Raw genomic sequence first — 19,659 nt, 5'->3', positions numbered from 1 at the left:
AACTATCTACTAAAGTCCCATCTGTGAAACTTCCCTTGAGGGGCTTCCCAAGAAGTAAGCACCACTGGAAGGCCCCTGCATTCTGCCTACAAAGCCAGATTGTGTTAATACCTTATCAGCCATTAATAAACAGCTTCCTGTCTGGTAGAATGGCAGGTGGTAGGACTCAGCTCTTATGACTCATCCTATTTAAGACAGCCTTTTGAGGGACAACACTTCTATAAGAGTAAAGCTAAATGATGTCTGTTTGGGAGAATTTTCTTATAAAAGTAGTTTGATTTCTAGTGCCTCGAAAATTGAACTTTTTGTCTTTTTAGCAAATATGCTTCAACTTCTAGTCTGTGTGTGAGCTCAGTGAATAGATTAATGTTATTTTCATCAAGTGTTTTGTACCAGCTGTTATTTTCCCCTGAAAAACAAATAAGTATTGCAACTTCTTAAAAAAGAAAAAGGACTAAGCCACTACCCAAAGACACTACATGGGCTGACCCTGGGCTCCAACCTCATAGGTAGCAATGAATAGCCAAGTAAGAGCACCAGTGGAAGGGGAAGCCCTGGGTCCTGCCAAGACTGAACCCCCAGTGAACTAGATTGTTGGGGGAGGGCGGCAATGGGGGGAGGGTGGGGAGGGGAACACCCATAGAGAAGGGGAGGGAGAGGGGTTGGGGGACGTTGGCCCGGAAACTGGGAAGGGGAATAACAATCAAAATGTTAATAAGAAATACCCAAGTTAATAAAGATGGAAAAAAAAGAAAAAGATTGTTGTTGTCGTTGTTGTTGTTTGGATATTTTCCCAAAGTCACCAGATTCCCTTCTCAAGAAGTGGCCTGTTTGTTTCTCACAGACATGGTGGGAGAGTCCCTGAGTGCTTTAGCTAGGTTTGTATACCTTGAGGGCATAGAATCCTCTGCTGATCCAACTCCTGCTTTATTTTGTGTTTGCTGATTTCTTGGCTCTGATACCTTTGGGAATTTTAAAGGAGTATTTGGGGTTGAAATATTTAATGCTGGAAGATAAACTGTGATAAATGCATCATAAAGCACCATATTGAAATATTATGTGTTAAAATGTTGATTAGGAAAGATGTACTTTAAAAAGTTTGTTACAAAAATAATATTTTTCTTACTTTAGAGAAGATGAAAGAGCAAGCAAAGGAAGGAGACTGTGATTAGCCTGGGCACAGGGCACACACTGAGCTCACTGGCTTCTACAGGCCAGGCCAGACTTCCTTAACATCGCTACAGAAGTCTGTTACATAAAAACCATATCCCCAGATACAAGGAAACTGAATTGCAACTGAAGTGCTTCTAGTACTAAGAAGTGATGGTTCCCTGTGTGTAGAGGGCCGCAATAACATTCGCCACCACTAGATGGCGCTGTCTTCCACTGCGCCCACGTGGTAGGCCAGGATAGACTCCGCCATTACAAGATGGCGCCAGCCTTCGCCGCGCCAGCCGGCCCCCTTTCAGGAAGTTAACTGTGCGCATGTACAAGAGTGCCTTCGTGCCAGGTCTTTGCCCACTCCGGGGCGTGCCTAATAGATCATGGGTAAAGCAACCAATCAGGTGTGGATGCGCGACACTAGGGGGTTTATAAGCGCACCATGTTGGTGCGGCCGGGGCTTCTCCATAAGATTAGAAATAAAGTTTTACATATAGCAAGGATTTCTGAATGTCCGCGTGCTTCTTGCCGGCGGGAGGTCGCACGTGAGACACCTGTGGCCAATTAAGTTCCTGCTGGAATTCAACATTTTATAATGCTTGCTGATAAATGATTTTTGGCTTTGGATTGGTGACACCCCAGGGCAGAAGTTCATAGACCTCACTATACATATGGATCACTTGGGAGCTTGTTAAAATTTAGATCCCTGGGTCCCAGTGCTGAGAGATTTAGCAGGTCTGGGAAGTAGCCAATAATCTGCATTTTAATAACCTTGCTTTCAGTCCTGTTTGTCATTGCTCATGGGGTTGCCACATTTTCCAAACAATTTCTTTTTCTCTTACTGAACATTAAAAATAGTATTTCATTTAGCACAAGTATTATGAGACTTAATGATGGAACATCGAGGATTAGCTGTAACTAATTTAGAATTCCTGGGTGTAAACTAAGACATAGTATTCAATAAATATTCAATACACAGACTTCTTTCAATTAGAAGTTATTAGTTGCACAATTCCCATTTTCAGGTTATCTGTGCATTCACAGATAGTATTAGATAAGGGTGGAGCCCAGGCATGGATACCTAGGGAATTTCACAAGGTTCTTTTATAATCCTTTATTACCTACTGTGCCCTTAATGATGTTACTCAGAATCCCATTAGGGTAGCTGTGAATTCACTAATTGGTCCCCTGATAGTAGCCAGAGGGTGTCAAACCCTGTTGCTCCATCCCATAATGGTCTTGCCAGGGACAAGACGAGTTGTTGGTTTCATTCCTGTTTTCTTTCCAAGGATATGGCACAGTGTTCAAAGGATACTTTCCACAATGCAACAGGAATCTCTAGGGAGTTATAGGCCTCAAACTTTGTAATGTACCCATAACCTATTTTAAAAGTAATTTAAAGATGCTGTCAAATACAAAGACTAGACTACCCACTAGCTATTCTCAAGAGCTAGAGTGACACTGATATTATCAGCTACATCAACAGCTTTAATACATTTTGAATAGTGTTTTCTCCTACCTCTCTTTATTTTTAGACTAGATGAAACCCTAGTGTCTGAACTCAAAGCAGTTACACAAACCATCTCATGAAAGTTGTTTCTATATGTACACAGCACATATTTGTTTGGATATCAAGTATCTCCTGCAAGAGTACTGGATTGAAACCTTGGCTAGTAGGTCCAATAACTGAGAAGTGACTGGATCATGAGAACTCTGACTTTGTCTGTAGAGAGAACATCTTCTGTATTGTATGGATGCATCACCTGTCAATTAAAAAGCCTTTGGCCTATGGCTTATGCAAGAAATAGAGGTGGGACATATGGGAGAAGAAAGAATTCTGGGATAGAGGAAGGCAGGGAGATTGGACAAGGAAGATGTAAAGAGACGAGGTACGGTGCCCGAGCACAGGTAGCCAGCCGTATGGCAGAATGTAGATTAAATAAACGGGTTATCTTAGTATGGCTCTAGTCAGAGAAATGGCTAAGGCATTTGTAAACATGTATATGTATATATAATATTATAATATAAATATAATTATAAATGTATTATATTTATCTATATTTGTAAATATATTTTGAGTCTCAGTCTTATTTCTGGGAACATGAGGCTGGGAAGAAAAACCAGGCCTAACTTCAACATTGTCAGTGGATTTATAATTTGATGCCAGTATTGAGAAGTAGTGGAGATATTAGGAAATGACTACTGGGGTCGTGTCCTGGGAAGATACACTTTGTCCCAGGCCTCTCCACATTGTTCTCTTTTCTATGGTGTTGTTATAAAGTAGGTGAGCATCCTCACCCACATGTGCCCATTGCTACAATGCTTCTCTCTTGGACTCTAGGCTATGAAGTTAGTAGAGCATAGATCAAAACTCCTGAAATATGAACCAAAATAAACAATTTCTTTTTCTAATTATTTCTGTCTCAATGATAATGGTTGACAAACCAGGGCTAAAAAGATGGCTCAGTTGTTAAGAATGCTGGGTACTCTTGTACATGGTACCTCACAAACATTTGTAACTATATTTTTAGGGTATCCCACACCCTCTTCTGACCTTCATTGGTACTGTATACATACATACATACATACATACATACATACATACATACATACATACATGTAGTACACATACATACATGGGAGTAAGGCACTCATACACATAAAATTAAAAGAAAATAAAATATTTTTAAAAATAGATGACAAGGGTTGGGGATTTAGCTCAGTGGTAGAGCGCTTGCCTAGCAAGTGCAAGGCCCTGGGTTCGGTCCCCAGCTCTGAAAAAAAAAGTAAAAAAAAAATAAATAAATAAATGACAAGCCTAAAAGGTAATCAGAATTGCTAACCTGGTATTTATATTCAGAATTCCTCAGTTGGCAGATGAAAATCCTAAGAATTTTTCCCTTGTTGAAATGAATCCACTGCTTGTGGTTCATGTACAAATACTTGACCTAATAAAACATTTCTGGATTTTTGGAATTTTCAGTTTGCACCATTTAACAGTCGTTTGGATTGTGACCTGGAGGAATTCTGTTCCTGCCAAGGGCTCATTCCTAATCACTCCAGCAAGACTGTGCTGCTTTAATTGGTTCATGGTGTTTCTGAGTGATAGATCTGAACTATTCAATTTGTGCTGGTGTCTTTAATATAAACCAGTTTGTATTTTCTAGAGCTATTTACCTATAGGTGTGTTTTTGTTTAGTAGAAATTCTGTAGCAGCAGAAGTTGTCCACAGTGCTTCTGCCCTGGGAAGATGGACTGAAGGACCCTGCAAAGATAGGCTGACGGATCTGGGAAGATAGACTGAAGAGCCACCACAACTGATAGCCTAATCTAGGTGACAACGAGCCTGTGTGTGATTCTGGATCTGCTTCTTCATTGTCTGATTGGGCTAAATAAATTGATAAGACTCAATTCAGCACAAGAAAGAGGAGGTGACAATAGTACTTATGTCATGGGGTAAAGCATTAAATGACTCAACATACACAAAAGCTCTCAGAACTATTGAGTGGTATTGGTGAAATAGATACCATTTCCAAAGCTTGTCCTGAGATTCTGAGCAAATTGATTTGGGGGTGGTGCTTAGGCATTGGGGTATTGTAAAAACTCTAACATGGCTTTCTTATGTAGTTAGGATTGAAAGTCACTGGACTAGGTGAGCTTCAAAGTCTAGGCTAATAGATACTACCATAGACATATACTTGTGCTTTTGTCTCTTCATTTTGTTCTATTTAGAGCTGTTTGTGTTATTAAGTTCTGTTTAGAAAGCATCCCAGGAAGTCATGACACATTAACAACAAATGTACACTAGCCATACTTAATCTTCATTAAATTCTTCATTACTCTTTCTTAATGCACACACACACATGATTAAGTTAGGATGAACACATGTGTATATGAGTGTGTTGATGCTGGAGGATAACCTTGAGTATTATATTCAAGAAATTCATCCATGTCCTTTGTGACAGGGTCTCTTATTAGCCAGTTCTCAAAAGTTAGGCTAGTGTTGTGTGATAAAATGTTTCCTGAAGAGACAAAACACACATTTATTCACTCCAGACAGGATCCCCTGACAGTCTAAAGTACTTATTACACCAAAGTCCAATTTTGTGAACCAGTGAGTTTTATTGAATTATTACTTACAAATAATTCAAAGACAGCTGCAACACCAAAGCCTACCCCAACATAGGTGGCAGCTCACAACCAGGAGCACAGTGCACAGGCTGCTCAATGAGTTGGAGAGTGAGGGTTCTTTCTGGGTGCCCCAGAAAGGATGTTCTAACCTCTTCCAGGCCGCTGGATAGTTTCTGCCTCTTCCACAAAGCAGGTGTGGTCCCAGAATCCTCTTTGCAGCTCAGCTTCCTTCTGTCTTAGAAGAGACTCTCTATATTTTTACTCTGGTAGAAAAGGGCCCAGTAAATCTGGTCAGTTTGAGGTCAGCTTCTCTGGGCTGTTTACCTTACTGTTTAAGGAGCTTCCCTGGAGGATGGAATGTTTTAATTTTAGAGGAAACTAACACCACAGCTAGACTGGCTGGCCAGTGAGGTCCATGGATCCTTATGTCTCTTGTCTCCCAAGCACTGATTTATAGACATTTTTTATGTGGAATCTGATAGGACTCAAGTTCATGTGCTTTTAGGGTAAAGAGCTCATAAAGCAGTCCTCCCCTCCCCTCCCCCTCCCCTCCCCCTCTCCTCCCCCTCCCCTCCCCTCCCTCTCCCCTATTCCTCTTCCTTTTGCTTTTCTTCCTTTTCTTCTTCTTCTTCTTCTTCTTCTTCTTCTTCTTCTTCTTCTTCTTCTTCTTCTTCTTCTTCTTCTTCTTCTTCTTCTTCTTCCTCCTCCTCCTCCTCCTCCTCCTCCTCCTCCTCCTCCTCCTCCTCCTCCTCCTCCTCCTCCTCCTCCTCCTCCTCCTCCTCCTCCAATCAAGTCATGGTCTCACTTTGTAACCCTAGCTGACCTGGAATTGTCAGAGATCTACCTACTTCCACCTCCTGAGTGCTGGCTGCAAAGGTGTGTGCCATCATACTGGGCGTCAGCCAGATTCTTAATGATTTTAAGTCAAGCAGGTTTTCAAGCTTAAAACATGATAAGTATTCTTTACCTACTTTAGCTATGTCCAGTAACATCATATGGAAATTCAGCCTCACAATAAATATGATTTAGTTATCAAATTTAGGGTATGCATGCTCATGTAGAGTAGATGAGCATATTGATTGAATATTTGGTGCCTGAGTAAGACTACCAGGCAGTTACTTAATTATGCTCTTGAATGAATTAACACTTCTCAAACGTGAGGAAAGCACGCCTAGCTCTGTCACTTCTTTTAGTGAATTGGTGGGGACATCCAAAAGTTTGCAGTACATTTCTGAAAAAGTCCAAGTGTGATTCATATTAAAGAATCATGGATTTTTTTAAGCTTTAGAGCCCTACTATGTAATGTTGATAATTGTTTTTATAGATTAAAGTAAGAAGATGCCAATAAGTAGTAAGAAACTAAAATTCATAACCTAAAAAGTTATCACCAAGAACATTACATATACCAGTTTTTACAACATTCACATATATATATATACATATGCAAAAGATTAGTCTCCAGATCATACTACAGATAAAAATTTATAAGTATGCTATTAAGATATTTTCTCAGAGTATTGTTTATAAGGCAACATAATTTTTAACTTTCTTTTTTAGTATACTTAGGTGACATCAACTCAAGATAAAGAATGCCAGTAAAAGGAATATTGATATTGCTCAGGGCAGAAAGACAGGGTTATGAAGAATGATATATATTTCAGAATATCATTTTACCAATAAATTATTTCTGGTATGATAAAAAATGTGGGGATAAAAATTATGGAAAAAAATAGGGTCTTAAAAGTACTTCAGAGAAAATTAGTTTAAGTTCACTGTTGACTTTTTATGGAGTGCCAGAATGTATAATTCATATAATTGTATGAATAAATTCAAGAAATACTAAACATATAAGCCTGTAATTATAGTCCCTGATATGGTTTAAATGCACTTCTCAAAATGCATGTATAGGAAACTAGTTCCTCAGTACAAAGAAGTGAGAAATGGTACCTTTAAGATGATGAGGTCATGAAGGCAGAGCCATCATGTGAGTATGCTAACGTTATCATGGGAGTGACTTTTCTATAATGAACTTCATCCTTTTCCTGGTCTCTCTTGCCACAGGAAACTCTGACATGCTATTGAATACTCTGAAGAACATTACCAGGTATGGCCATTCAATATTAGACTTCCTATCCTTCAAAACCATGAACTATATATTCTTATCCTTATAAATTTGTCTGTCTCATGCTTTGGCATGGTGGTACATGCCTGTAATCTCAGAATCTGGGAGACAGAAGCAGAAGGATTAGGACTTCAAAGGGTCAGGCTTGAATACATAGTGAGCTCAAGAACAGCCTAGGCTATGTGGTTATTGTGGGCTACTGTACAATGCCCCCAACCAATAATCCATCCTCAGATGTTCTGATAGAAAGGACCACTAAAACAGTACCTATAGCCTTGGATATGAGGATCCCTGCTAGGTTCATATACATTCTCATGAGGCCTCACTCTGAAACAAAGTATTTGTACAACACATTGGCCTTATGTTTTAGGTACTTTTCTTATTGCTGTGAGCAAACACTTGACAGAAAACAATGTAATTGACCTGACTTGAACTGTATGATTTTAGATATCCTGTTCATTGATTCTTGGTTATCCTAGTAAATTCTGATAGGTCATGGTGTCATTAATTTTAAATTAAATAGAAAAGAATGTCTTTCTAGTTCAATGGCTGGTAACATTTTGAGAGTATAGGAGTTAGGGAGCTCCTACCTATCAATTTGCAGGTATGGAACTGGCTGTCATACCTCCAGTATCCATTAGTGGGTTCCAAATATTTCTATTAGCCTCTTAGCAAATATAAGTTTTGAAAAGGGTTCTGGAATGTAGAAGACAGGAGAAGCCCTTGCTAAATGTTCATTGTCTTTAGAACTGAAATAATCCAGGAATCCTGAAATAATTGATATATCACCTTGATTTACAGTAATAGATTGCCTTTTACATTTAAATAATTGAGCTGTGATGATAAATGCCCCACATGATTTTAGGACATTATTTATAATGATAAAAATAGTAAAAAAATTATCTGATTATCATTGACTATACTGTATTTTATATTGCAAATTTAAGTGACCCAAGATGCCCAAGATATATTGAGTTAAAAAACAGATTAATCCTTCAAATAAAAGAAGTCAGACCCAAGAAAATACATATGATCTAAATCTAGGGGAAAAAAATACCTAAACTTTGGAGCTAAAGATCAGCAGTTAAGAGCACTTCCTACTCTTGGAGAAATTCTGGTTTGTTCCTTAGTGCCTGTGTGGTAGCTCACAACTGCTGTCACTCCAGTTTTAGGGGATCCAACGTTTTCTGCCTTCCCACATACATGTGGTATACAAAAACTCACACAGATGTGCAATAAATACATGTAAAATAACTAAATAAATCTTAAAAAAACTTAAAATCAAGAAATTACAGTGTTTATGAATGTCTATGTATATGTGGTAAAATTAAGAAAGTAAAATAATTGCTGACTACACAGGAATAGTGGAGGCTTTTGAGAAGTTGGCTGTTCAGAGTGTTAAGAGTTGGGGTGTGGGACTTCTGAGGCTTACAATGCTTTGTAGTTTAGTTTGTGTGGTGAAGTTAGGGAATTTACTTTGTTGGTCCCTTTGTTACCTGTGTGCATGTTAGAGTTTACAGTGATAACTACTTGAAAACACATTTCATAGCTCTGCAAATATATTTACATGAAAATTTACAGGAAGTTCACAAACCCAGGAAGAGCTATGGATGTTTACTACTGTTTTCAGGTTGCATAAGTGTGGGGTGGGGATTTTACTTTTATAATTTACATTTTCTTTCATAACCATATGTTACTTACTTAAAATACCTCTTTTTTTCTTATCTTTATTAACTTGAGTATTTCTTATTTACATTTTGATTATTATTCCCCTTCCCAGTTTCCGGGCCAACATCCCCCAACCCCTCCCCATCCCCTTCTATCTAGGCTTCCCCTCCCCTCCTCCCCACATTACCACCCTCCCTCCAACAATCACGTTCACTGGGGGTTCAGTCTTGGCAGGACCAAGGACTTCCCCTTCCACTGGTGCTCTTACTAGGCTATTCATTGCTACCTATGTGGTTGGAGCCCAGGGTCAGTCCATGTATAATCTTTGGGTAGTGGCTTAGTTCCTGGAAGCTCTGGTTGGTTGGCATTGTTGTTCATATGAAGTCTCAAGCTTAAAATACCTCTTAAAACATTGTGTATGACTATAGACTACTTAATTTTGATCTACTTCTATATTACTTATATTTATTCATAATTATGTTACTCTAAAATGTTATCAAAACTTGCATCTATGTTCATATGTGTACTTATCTGTGTATTCTATTCATATGTAGTTATGCTTTTGAAGATTTCTGGGATATCACCTCCAACAGTGGTCACTGCTAACAGAAGCATATGGGGATAATGCTTTGAGAGAGAGAGAAGAGCCTTTACTCTTTATTACAGAGAATTATGATTTGTCTCAATATTTTCTTTAACAATGTGTGTTTAATTAATAGCACATGATAAATGCAGTACATTTTGTCATCTACACAGAATTGTTTTGAAAGAATAAAAAGGAGTCCATTTAAATGTCTTTCAATTTGTTTTGGTGGAGAAGGGCTCACCATAGGAAGGCTCATCTATGTAGCAAAATAAAAACCTCATCTCCTCTGTCCAAACTGTCACATGGCAGAGCCTCTGATATTAGGCCTATTGTGACTTTTGAAATTAGTCATGGAGGCACTCTGTGTTGACTATTCCTGGTTGTCAACTTGACTATATCTGGAATGAACTACAATCCAGAATTGGAGGGCTAACTGTGATGCAGATATTGAGGCTGGGAGATACAAGCTTCTGGCCTGGATTTTGGCATGGAGATCTTGAAAAGGTTAGACCCAGTCAAGGTAGTATACATCTTTAATTTCAGGAGACTAAGGCAAGGAGATTTCTGAGTTCAAGGTGAGCCTGGGACAAAGTAAGTCCCAGATCCAGGCGCGGTGGTACACACCTTTAATCTGAGCCACACTTTCTGCTGGAGACCTACATAAGGAAGTTGGAAGAAGGAACATTCACTCTTCTTTGCCTTTTTGCACTTACTTGCCAGCACATCTGCTGGAATCTACCTCTACAGAAGAACAGCCAAACAACCAGCCTCGTGGGACTGAGCAACTACCAAATTCTTGGACTTCTCATTCACAGCTGATCATTGTTAGGCTAGTTAGACTACAAACTGTAAGTCGTCACAATAAATTCCCTCAATATAAGTAGACATTCTGTAAGTTCTCTGATTCTAGAGAACCCTAATATACCTTCTTTAACACAAAACATATTTCCCAGCCGGTAGAAGGAATTGAAGAACATTTGTTGAATTCAGTGGAAAACAGTACAGTGATTAAATGATATATGAACTATTAAACTTTCACTGCTTGCTATATTTTAGATTATTTAAAATTTCTTGTTCTTTGTGAGAAGGCTGATGTAGAGAACATGATTGATAGGATACAAGTGATTGATTTCTACAAGTAAAAATAAGGACATTAGCCTTTTGAGTCAGCTAGTATTTTAATACTAGCTGTATTTTAATACTGCTCAAAAAAGCACTACTTACTTTTAAAAAATTATTAATAATTATGTTGTGTACTAATTGTTCTGTGAAGCTCAGAATCAAGAACTAACAACAAATCAAGAAATATTTACTTAAAGACCAAATGAAATATAGGTAGATGAGCTGCTATTAATCAAATGTCTGAGATAGAAACTGAATAATCTAGGTAGTTTACCATTTAATGTTGATGACTGAATATTGCCAATAAGTGGTAATCTTTTGTAACAGAAGGATTCAGCTATATAGATACAAAGTCAAAGTTCTTACTAAAATAGAAAAGTCTTCGGAATAATGTCCAGTCTAAAAATGCCTTGCTCAAAATATTAGCCAGAACTTGAATTGAGAATATTTTTATCAATTGCTTAGCATATTGAAAGCCTAAATAATCATAAAATGTTAGTAATATTGTCAAAATAGTAATTTTTTAGAAATTATTTATTGTGCTTATAATTCAAATATGCTAGGATGAATTTTCATTCATCATAATTACATTTTAAATGCCTACTGAAAAGTTTAAGATAACATATTGCACTTAAATATTTATTTCTAGTGCCAGAAAAGGATTGAATTAGAAGTGAACCAAAAGTAAATAATCTGTCCTCCCTTACTTTTGGAAAAGAAAAGGACTTTTAAAGAGAAGAAACACTTTGTTCAAAGGTACAGAACTGGTTGGGAAGAACTAAGATGCTGGACATCATCCTCGATTCTCTGTCTTGAGTTCTTCAGCAGTTTGTCTTACTTCATGATACAAGTAGTGAAAGATCCCAGCCTAATAGCAGTAACGGAAAGACCCCAGCCTAGCAGTAGTAACGCCATTGTACAAGGCTGTACTTAGGAAGACTGGTTCAGGGAAAGGTCAGAACACTGAGTACACAGCGGCTGCCACGCAGGATATGTGTGGAGAGCCTGGCAACAGGATGATTGTGGTTGAGCGCCTGACAATGAGAAAGAAATGTAGAAAGCCCTGGGAGAGGTCCCACACCCTGGTGGGAGGCCGAGTCAGCCGTTATGTTCCAAGAAGACACTATAGAGAACTTCCCCCGGGGCTGACCCCTGTAACCATGCATCTGCTTCTGTATGCTTGTTTCTGCTTCCCAGAACCCTATAAAAAGCCCATCCCTGGTTCTGCTAGGTGCGCCAGTCTTCTGAATTGACTGAGACGCCGACAGATACCTGTGCTCCCTGATCAATAAAAATCCTCTTGCTGATTGCAGCCTGTGGACTCGGACTGGTCATTGGGCTTGAAGATCTCCCTCCTGAGGGAAGATTCTCTCAGAGGGTCTTTCATTTGGGGGCTCGTCCGGGATGGGAGATCCTCTACCTAGAGTCCACCGACCACCCACTGGGAAGTAAGCTGGCCAGCGTTTGTCTTGTCCTGTCTTGTCTTGCTTTGTGACTTGTTCTGTAAATGCTTAGTTACTTGGCTTGGGTCTAGACCGTTTGTATTTGGGCGGGCCAGAGAAGGAGCTGATGAGCTCGGACTTCTCACCCGCAGCCCTGGAAGACGTTCCAAGGGTGTTTGGAGCCCGGTTTTTCGGGGCTCAGCCCGTATCAGAAGGATACGTGGTTTTGGGTTAGAGGAGAGAGGAGAGAGCTGGATCCACTGAACTTTTGGTTTCAGTTTGACACCGAAGCCGCGAGGCGTGTCTGTCTGTTGCTTGTTTGACTGTTAGAATTGTTTGTCTTCTTTGTGTCCTAACTTTCTTTGAACATCTGTGGAAATTGGTTATAGGATGCTTTGTCTTGGTCTTGTTTGTCTGGTTTGGTTTTTTTTTTTTTTTTTGTGGTATTGTCCAGTATCTTTTTGGCTTTTGTTTCGTCTTTGGACTTGGGAAAGACGACTATGTTTGAAATCTTGGACTGACGACTGTGTTTAAAATTATGAAACTGTTTGCTTTGTTCGCCGAAGAGTTTTACTTGGTCCCCTTAATGCTTAATAAGAAACTTAATTTTGTGGACCCCACTCTAATTTTGTGGCGGTGTGTTGGTTGATAGCCAAGGTTAATTTTTAAAACATAGTGTTTTAAACAAGAACAAGAAAGGAATTACTGACATTTGCTCACAGAAGGAGAGCGCTCATTAAGAGAAGTTCTTTAAAGAAGCCTGCCTTATCTGCTGGCCTTATTCCAAGGGAGGAGTCAGTCTCCAGCATTAGATTACTTTTCTCGTTGGTCATCATTAACATGGAGAGTGCCTTTGATCCTATTCCACAGCAGCCAGTTCCTGCCCCTGTGGTCAAAATGCGCCCCAGGTGAACTGGTTACAATTCTTTTGTCAGCCACCTGGCATCTAGCACCCAGGTTCTAACCATCTCTCTATCCTAGTAGGGACATCCTCCACTCTCTCTTCTGCTGTGTCTGCTGAGATGATGGGGAGCCCCTGCCAAATGGCGCCATCCCTAAGCATACCCCAGTCCAGTACCTGCTTCCCGAGGTCAAGGCCCAGGACTCAGACAAGATCTGCTGCCTCTCAAAAGGCGAGCAAAGCTTGTGCTTATTTGTACAATGGCCTTTTTGTCCCAAGAGAGCCTCCTGTTTTAGCTGTGTGACTAAATGCTGTTTGCCCTCTTCAGTAGACCTCTATTCTCAAGATTCTCTTGTTTTCTCACCTACTGGAGGCCAGAAAGAATGTTCCAGACACAGATAGAAGGCCCTCACTTCTGCCTGTTGGATTCATTACGCCTAAAGTTAGGGAGTCCTCCAGGTCTGCCGCCAGGCTCCAAGGGTGGGGTCTCTGAGGGGCTATAAAGTTCCCCACCAATTTGGCTAAAGTAAAAAAAAAAGGATATAAAGAAAAAGTTACAGAAACTTGAAGGGTTCAGCTAAGTCACTGAGAAAGTTGTAAGTTGCAGAGAAAATAAGGTTGATATATGGTTCAGGGTCAGTGCACAAAAGTGGACAGCAACTAATAGCTGTAGAAGAAGATACAGACAGAGAGACTGAGGAAGAGAAAGAAAAAAAAGTAAAAAGAACAGGAAGCTAGGGAAAAAAAGAGACAAGAGAGGAACATATACTGGCCACAGTAGTTAGAGAACCGAGAATTTCTGGCTAAAGATCAGTGTGCCTAATATGAAGAAAAAGGACACTGGATCAGAGAAAGGTCAAAAAAGAACAAGAGGGACCACTGGAGAGCTTCTTGTGAAAAGTTCTCAGGGAGAACTTTCCCTCGGGATGGAGACCCTCCAACTCAATGACCAGACCGAGACCACAGGATGCAATCAGCAAGAGGATTTGGTTTATTGTCGGGATACACAGGCACCTGTGGGTGCTTCAGTCACTCGGGGGACTGGCGCGCCCCACGAAACCAAGGATGGGCTTTTTATAGGATTCTGGGGAGCAGAAGCAAGCATACAGAAGCAGATGCATGGTTACAGGGATATAATTGGTGGATTCTAATGTGGCAAGGGTTCAGCCCGGGGGCAAGTTCCCTAGCCACCTTCCTGGAACATAACAGCTGACTCGGCCCCCTACCAGGGTGTGGGACCTCTGCCGGGGCTTTTCTCATTGTTAGGTGCTCAACTGCAGTCGTCCTGTTGCCAGGCCTTCAACCACACATATCCTGCTTGGCAGCCGCTGTGTACTCAGTGTTCTAACCTTTCCCTGAACCAGTCATCTTAAGTACAGCCTTGCAAAATGGCGTTACTGCTGCTAAGCTGGGGTCTTTCATTCCCCCATTTTTTTGCTAACTTTGAGTGAAATCTTTCACTCGACTTGGTCAAGAAATTTCTGTCTCTTGTTGTCTCAGCTTATGGTACTGCTGTGTCAGTACGAGGGTCTGAATGACTGAAAGTCTAACCCTCATGAACTGTACCAGCCTATTAAGGATGCAGGGTCCAAAAAGAAGAATTAGGAGAAGAATAAGTAGGGGTCCCATCAGGGTAGACAGGAGGGTAGCAAACCAAGGGGATCGGTTAAACCACCCCTCGAACCATCCCTGTTGGGAATCAAACAGTTTTTATCTTTGGGCCAGGCGTTCTTGAAGCTTAGCCATATTATCTCTTACTATTCCAGTATGGTCTGCATAGAAACAGCACTCTTCTTTTAGAGCAGCACATAATCCACCCTCGCGGAGGAACAACATATCTAGCCCTCGTCTATTTTGGAGGACCACTTCAGACAACGATGTTAAGGACTTTTCTAATGCACTCACAGACTCTTCTATAGCTTTAAGATCTGCATTCATGGCTGCTTGTAACTGACGGAAATGACCAGTTTCTATGAGTGCAGTGGTCCTGGTCCCTATACCCGCAGCCACTCCCCCCAAGGTGATTCCTCCTAGGAGTAAAGCTAAAGTCAGGGTGGCAGGCTGTCGTCGGAAACGAGTCTGTCTCTCGAAAAACGAGTATATATACTCGGATTCATGGTAGGTGACTTTGGGCCAAATTTCTACTAATACACAATAGTCAGAGGATTGGTTGAGGACTGTGGCTGAGATGCAGGGTGTTAGTCCGGTATTGCAGGCCCAGTATGTGCCTTTTGGGGCTGCCAGGAAGTAGTTCCCGATGGGAATCTTCTGAGTGGTGTTGCAGAGGGTCTGGTGTGTGTGGGGTACATTCCCCAAGCAGAGCCCTCGTCCCGAGACCTCGGGCAGAGTTAGTTTGTGGCTGGGGGTATTGGCACAACTGTCTGGGGCAGCAGTCAGGTTGGTATAATTTCCAATGACTGCCACCCCTTCATAATAGGGCAGACCGGAAACGAGGCACAACCAGCACTCCTGAGTCCTAAAAGGGTCTGAATAGTTGAGAGCCAGATATGCACCAGCCACCAAATTGAATAATCGATCCCCGGTGCCTGGCGACGGGGAGATCAAAATGGTGGAGCCCCCCATTGTGGAGAAGGGGCTTGTAGGGGTACTACCAGGGGCCTGGGTGACCTTAGGCAATGACGGGGGTTGGGCTTGTGCCGGGAGCGAGGGAGGCTTCTGATCTGGTAGAACTAGGTTGGGTCCAATGGGTCGAGTGGCCAGGGGAGAGACTTGTCTATTTAGAGAGAACAGACCCACCGGATCGGTCCCTGTGACGTATAAGCGCAGGCCCCAAGATTTGGGCCCGTCCCAGGTCGCTCTTCTACCTGAGTCGGTGAAGTGGAGGACGAGGGGATTGCATTTCGTGCCCCATTTACACAAGGTGTAAGGAAGCTGCCAGCCGGACTCTGACAATTATCACCCAATCCAGGACTTAAACTGTGATAGAGTGGCTGATGTTTTGCCTTTGAATAGAACGTCCCAAAAGATGGGACCACTGGTCAGTTGCCATGGACTAGATTCCCCACCAGTTGGGGACAATCCGGTCACCTTGCTGCCTAATCCTGACCTGGAGCCACTGCAACATGAGTGTCAAGCACTGGCAGAAGCCCATGGGTGGAAAAAAGACCTCTGCGACTGGTTGACCCCTGCTGAAAGCCGAGGCTACCTTGTCTACAGACGGGAACAGTTCTCTTCATGAAGGTCAGAGATAAGTGCGTGCTGCCATGGTGGACAAAACAATGTCTGTCATCTGGGATGGCTGAACCTCAACCCCCCAGCACATCAGTGCCACAGATGCCTTTACCATCTCTTGGATGCCCTGGTGAAGCCAACAACTGTGAGTACTACTCATTGCTCAGGATATCAGGAGGGAAGAGATTCAGTGACATGGGACAATAATGAAGCAGATCAAGTGGCTCGAAAAATGGCTATGCAGGAGCCTATCTTGGTTGCAGGCCTGCAAGAGACAGCCACTGAGAACTAGGATCGGACTAGGAGAGGGCCTCACTTAGAAAAGGCCCAAATTGCTTAAAAGATAAGGGACAATGGCACACTTGATGGGAAAGCTATACTCCCCAGAGAACAAAGAAAAGACTCACTTTGCCAAATACAGAAATAGACTCATTTAAGAGATAAAAAGTTTGTCCAAGTAGTTAAGATATATGTAATAGACTTTAAGATTTTAGCCAGAGAGACAATAAAAAATATAAGGTATGTCAGTACTGAATGCTTAACAAACAAACAGGGCAAAGAGACCTAGAGAGTTTAGTAAAAAGTCAAAGTGAACTTCACTGAGATAAAACCAGAAAAATATGATCACAAGTATCTCCTAGTGCTTGTAGATACTTTTTCAGGAATAGATAGAAGCTTTCCTCACCAAATGAGAGACGGCCTCTACAATCATCAAGAAGATACTGAAAAAAATCTTCCCCAGGTCTGGAATGCCCAAGGTAATCTGGTCAGACAACGGCCCTACTTTTGTTGCCAAGGTAAGCCAGGGTGTGGCCAAGTATTTAGAGGTCAATTGAAAATTACATTGTATTTACAGACCTCAAAGTTCAGGACAGATAAAATAAATAAATAAAACTCTAAAAGAGACCCTGACCAAATTAAATTGACCATGGAGACTGGGGCAGACTGGGTGACACTCCTTCCCTTTTGCTCTCTTCAGAGCAAGAAATACCCCTTCCAGATTTAGCCTTACCCCCTTTGAGATCTTATATGGGGCCTCAGCTCCCCTGATTGTGTTAGATGATGTTACTGAACCAACATGCCGTGGTAATAATGATTTATATGCCAGGCTAAAAGACCTACAGGTGATATAGAAAGAAATCTGCTCACAGCTGACAGCAGCCTATGCCCCAAGGACCCCTGAGACATCTCATCCGTTCCAGGTCGGAGACTGTAGCTACATACAATGACACGGAGCCCAGACACTCGAGCCTCGCTAAAAAGGACCGTACCTGGTGCTGCTGACCACCCTGACAGCTGTCAATTCTCAGCCCTCACCAGCCACATACTAGCTGTTGGGGCTGAGAGATGGGAGCTAGAGGGACACTTAGATCTTCAAAAGGCTCCCTAGACTTACACATCAGATAAGTGACTGGGAGACTGTTATAATGCTCACTTAAAGAGTGTGCTTTAAAAACAAGAATTTCATGTTTGCCCTGTGTTCCATCGAGAAAAATATAAAAATAGGCTTAATTTCTATTACAAATAATATAACATTACATATGTTAATACTCCTAACACTTCTTGGGACTGTGCCTCAGGGATCACAACCTATATAAGTTTAAAAATTCTAAAAGACAGTCATGACTTTGGTATATAGGTTCAGAGAGTGTCCATATCTCTGCTATATGGCTGGGCCATTACTAATAATTTTCTTGGTTTTAGTTTTTAGACCCTGCGTGACAAACAGGCTAATTGCTCTTGTTAAAAATCGAGTGGGTGCTGTGCGGTTGATGGTTCTGAGACAACGGTATCAGTCAGATAGGACAACTGGTGAGACCAAATACGAGACTTGGTATCAGAATTCTAAGATTAGAATTACTTAGTAAAAGAAGAGGGGAATGAAAGATCCCAGTCTAATAGCAGTAACGGAAAGACCCCAGCCTAGCAGTAGTAACGCCATTGTACAAGGCTGTACTTAGGAAGACTGGATCAGGGAAAGGTCAGAACACTGAGTACACAGCGGCTGCCACGCAGGGTATGTGTGGAGAGCCTGGCAACAGGATGATTGTGGTTGAGCGCCTGACAATGAGAAAGAAATGTAGAAAGCCCCGGGAGAGGTCCCACACCCTGGTGGGAGGCCGAGTCAGCCGTTATGTTCCAAGAAGACACTATAGAGAACTTCCCCCGGGGCTGACCCCTGTAACCATGCATCTGCTTCTGTATGCTTGCTTCTGCTTCCCAGAACCCTATAAAAAGCCCATCCCTGGTTCTGCTAGGGGCGCCAGTCTTCCGAATTGCCTGAGACGCCCACAGATATCTGTGTATCTTGATCAATAAAAATCCTCTTGCTGATTGCAGCCTGTGGACTCGGACTGGTCATTGGGCTTGAGGATCTCCCTCCTGAGGGAAGATTCTCTCAGAGGGTCTTTCAGTAGTAGTTTAAAACTTGGGAGATATTTAACAAGGATTGGAAGTAGAAAATGATGGGGCCTTATTGTCATGCACCTCTAAAAACTGTGGGTTAATATGAGTATTCAGAAAGAAAAGGAAGGCCCGAGGATGAGGAAACGAAAGATTTAAAAAATTGGAGTCTGTAGGTTACTTTACTGTAGTAGCTTTTTCTATTACCACCTTCCTTCACATCTCTGTTTATTTCCCCTGAAATCTTGGGATTGTCTTATTTTTACATTACTAAAGCAAAATCAACTGGAACAAACTAATTTTTGAACATGTAGTTGTAGATGTTGTAGATGAAAGAAACATAATCTATTCTTCCTTTCGTAAGCAGGAGGCTGATGGGAATGATTGGTGATTTTGCTTCAAGAAAATACAAGTTCTGCCTCCTAAAGGGCACTTGTCAACAGACAAGATGTTTCTATTTGAAACCATTTGCTACAATCTCTGCAGATTTTCTTTCCATAATAGCACTTAGAGCTGTTACTTGTCAAAGGATATTCTTAGAATACAAGTCCATTTAGCTCCAGAACACATAAACTCCATGTTGGAGCAGCTGTGCTGAGCTCCTGAGTGGAGAAATGACTTCCTCAGCACATTTTAAAGCCAGGCATCATTTCTGATGGTATTTTAAAACAGGAATTATTTTCATTTTTACTTCTTTATTTTATCAGGGTCTGGGAGTGGGGTTTAGAGCAGCACTTTCTATTTTGATGAGTATCTTTCTTGCTTTTTACAAACTTACTTTTATTTTTTACAGTACAGTCATTATCCTCCTCTGGGTCTGCTCTCTCTCCCACAGTTCTGGTCCCATTTCATTCCAAGATGTTCCTGACCCCTCTGACTAGACCTCCCCACTCCCTGGGTCCTCAAGTTTCTCTGGAGGGTTAGGCAAATC

At 41.3% G+C, this 19,659-nt stretch overlaps 1 long non-coding RNA gene across 1 annotated transcript; it reads left to right on the top strand.

Moving 5' to 3' along the window:
• Window positions 1-6,181: 6,181 nt before the first annotated feature.
• Window positions 6,182-9,874, top strand: LOC102548988 (uncharacterized). Its single transcript, XR_005500435.2, has 2 exons — window positions 6,182-7,396; window positions 9,637-9,874. It is a non-coding gene; the product is annotated as an uncharacterized LOC102548988 (long non-coding RNA).
• The last annotated feature ends 9,785 nt before the right edge of the window (window positions 9,875-19,659 follow it).

The sequence above is a fragment of the Rattus norvegicus genome, chromosome 2 (assembly GCF_036323735.1).
Source record: "Rattus norvegicus strain BN/NHsdMcwi chromosome 2, GRCr8, whole genome shotgun sequence".
NCBI classification, from domain to species: domain Eukaryota; kingdom Metazoa; phylum Chordata; class Mammalia; order Rodentia; family Muridae; genus Rattus; species Rattus norvegicus.
This window is presented reverse-complemented; position numbering and strand designations above follow the sequence as displayed.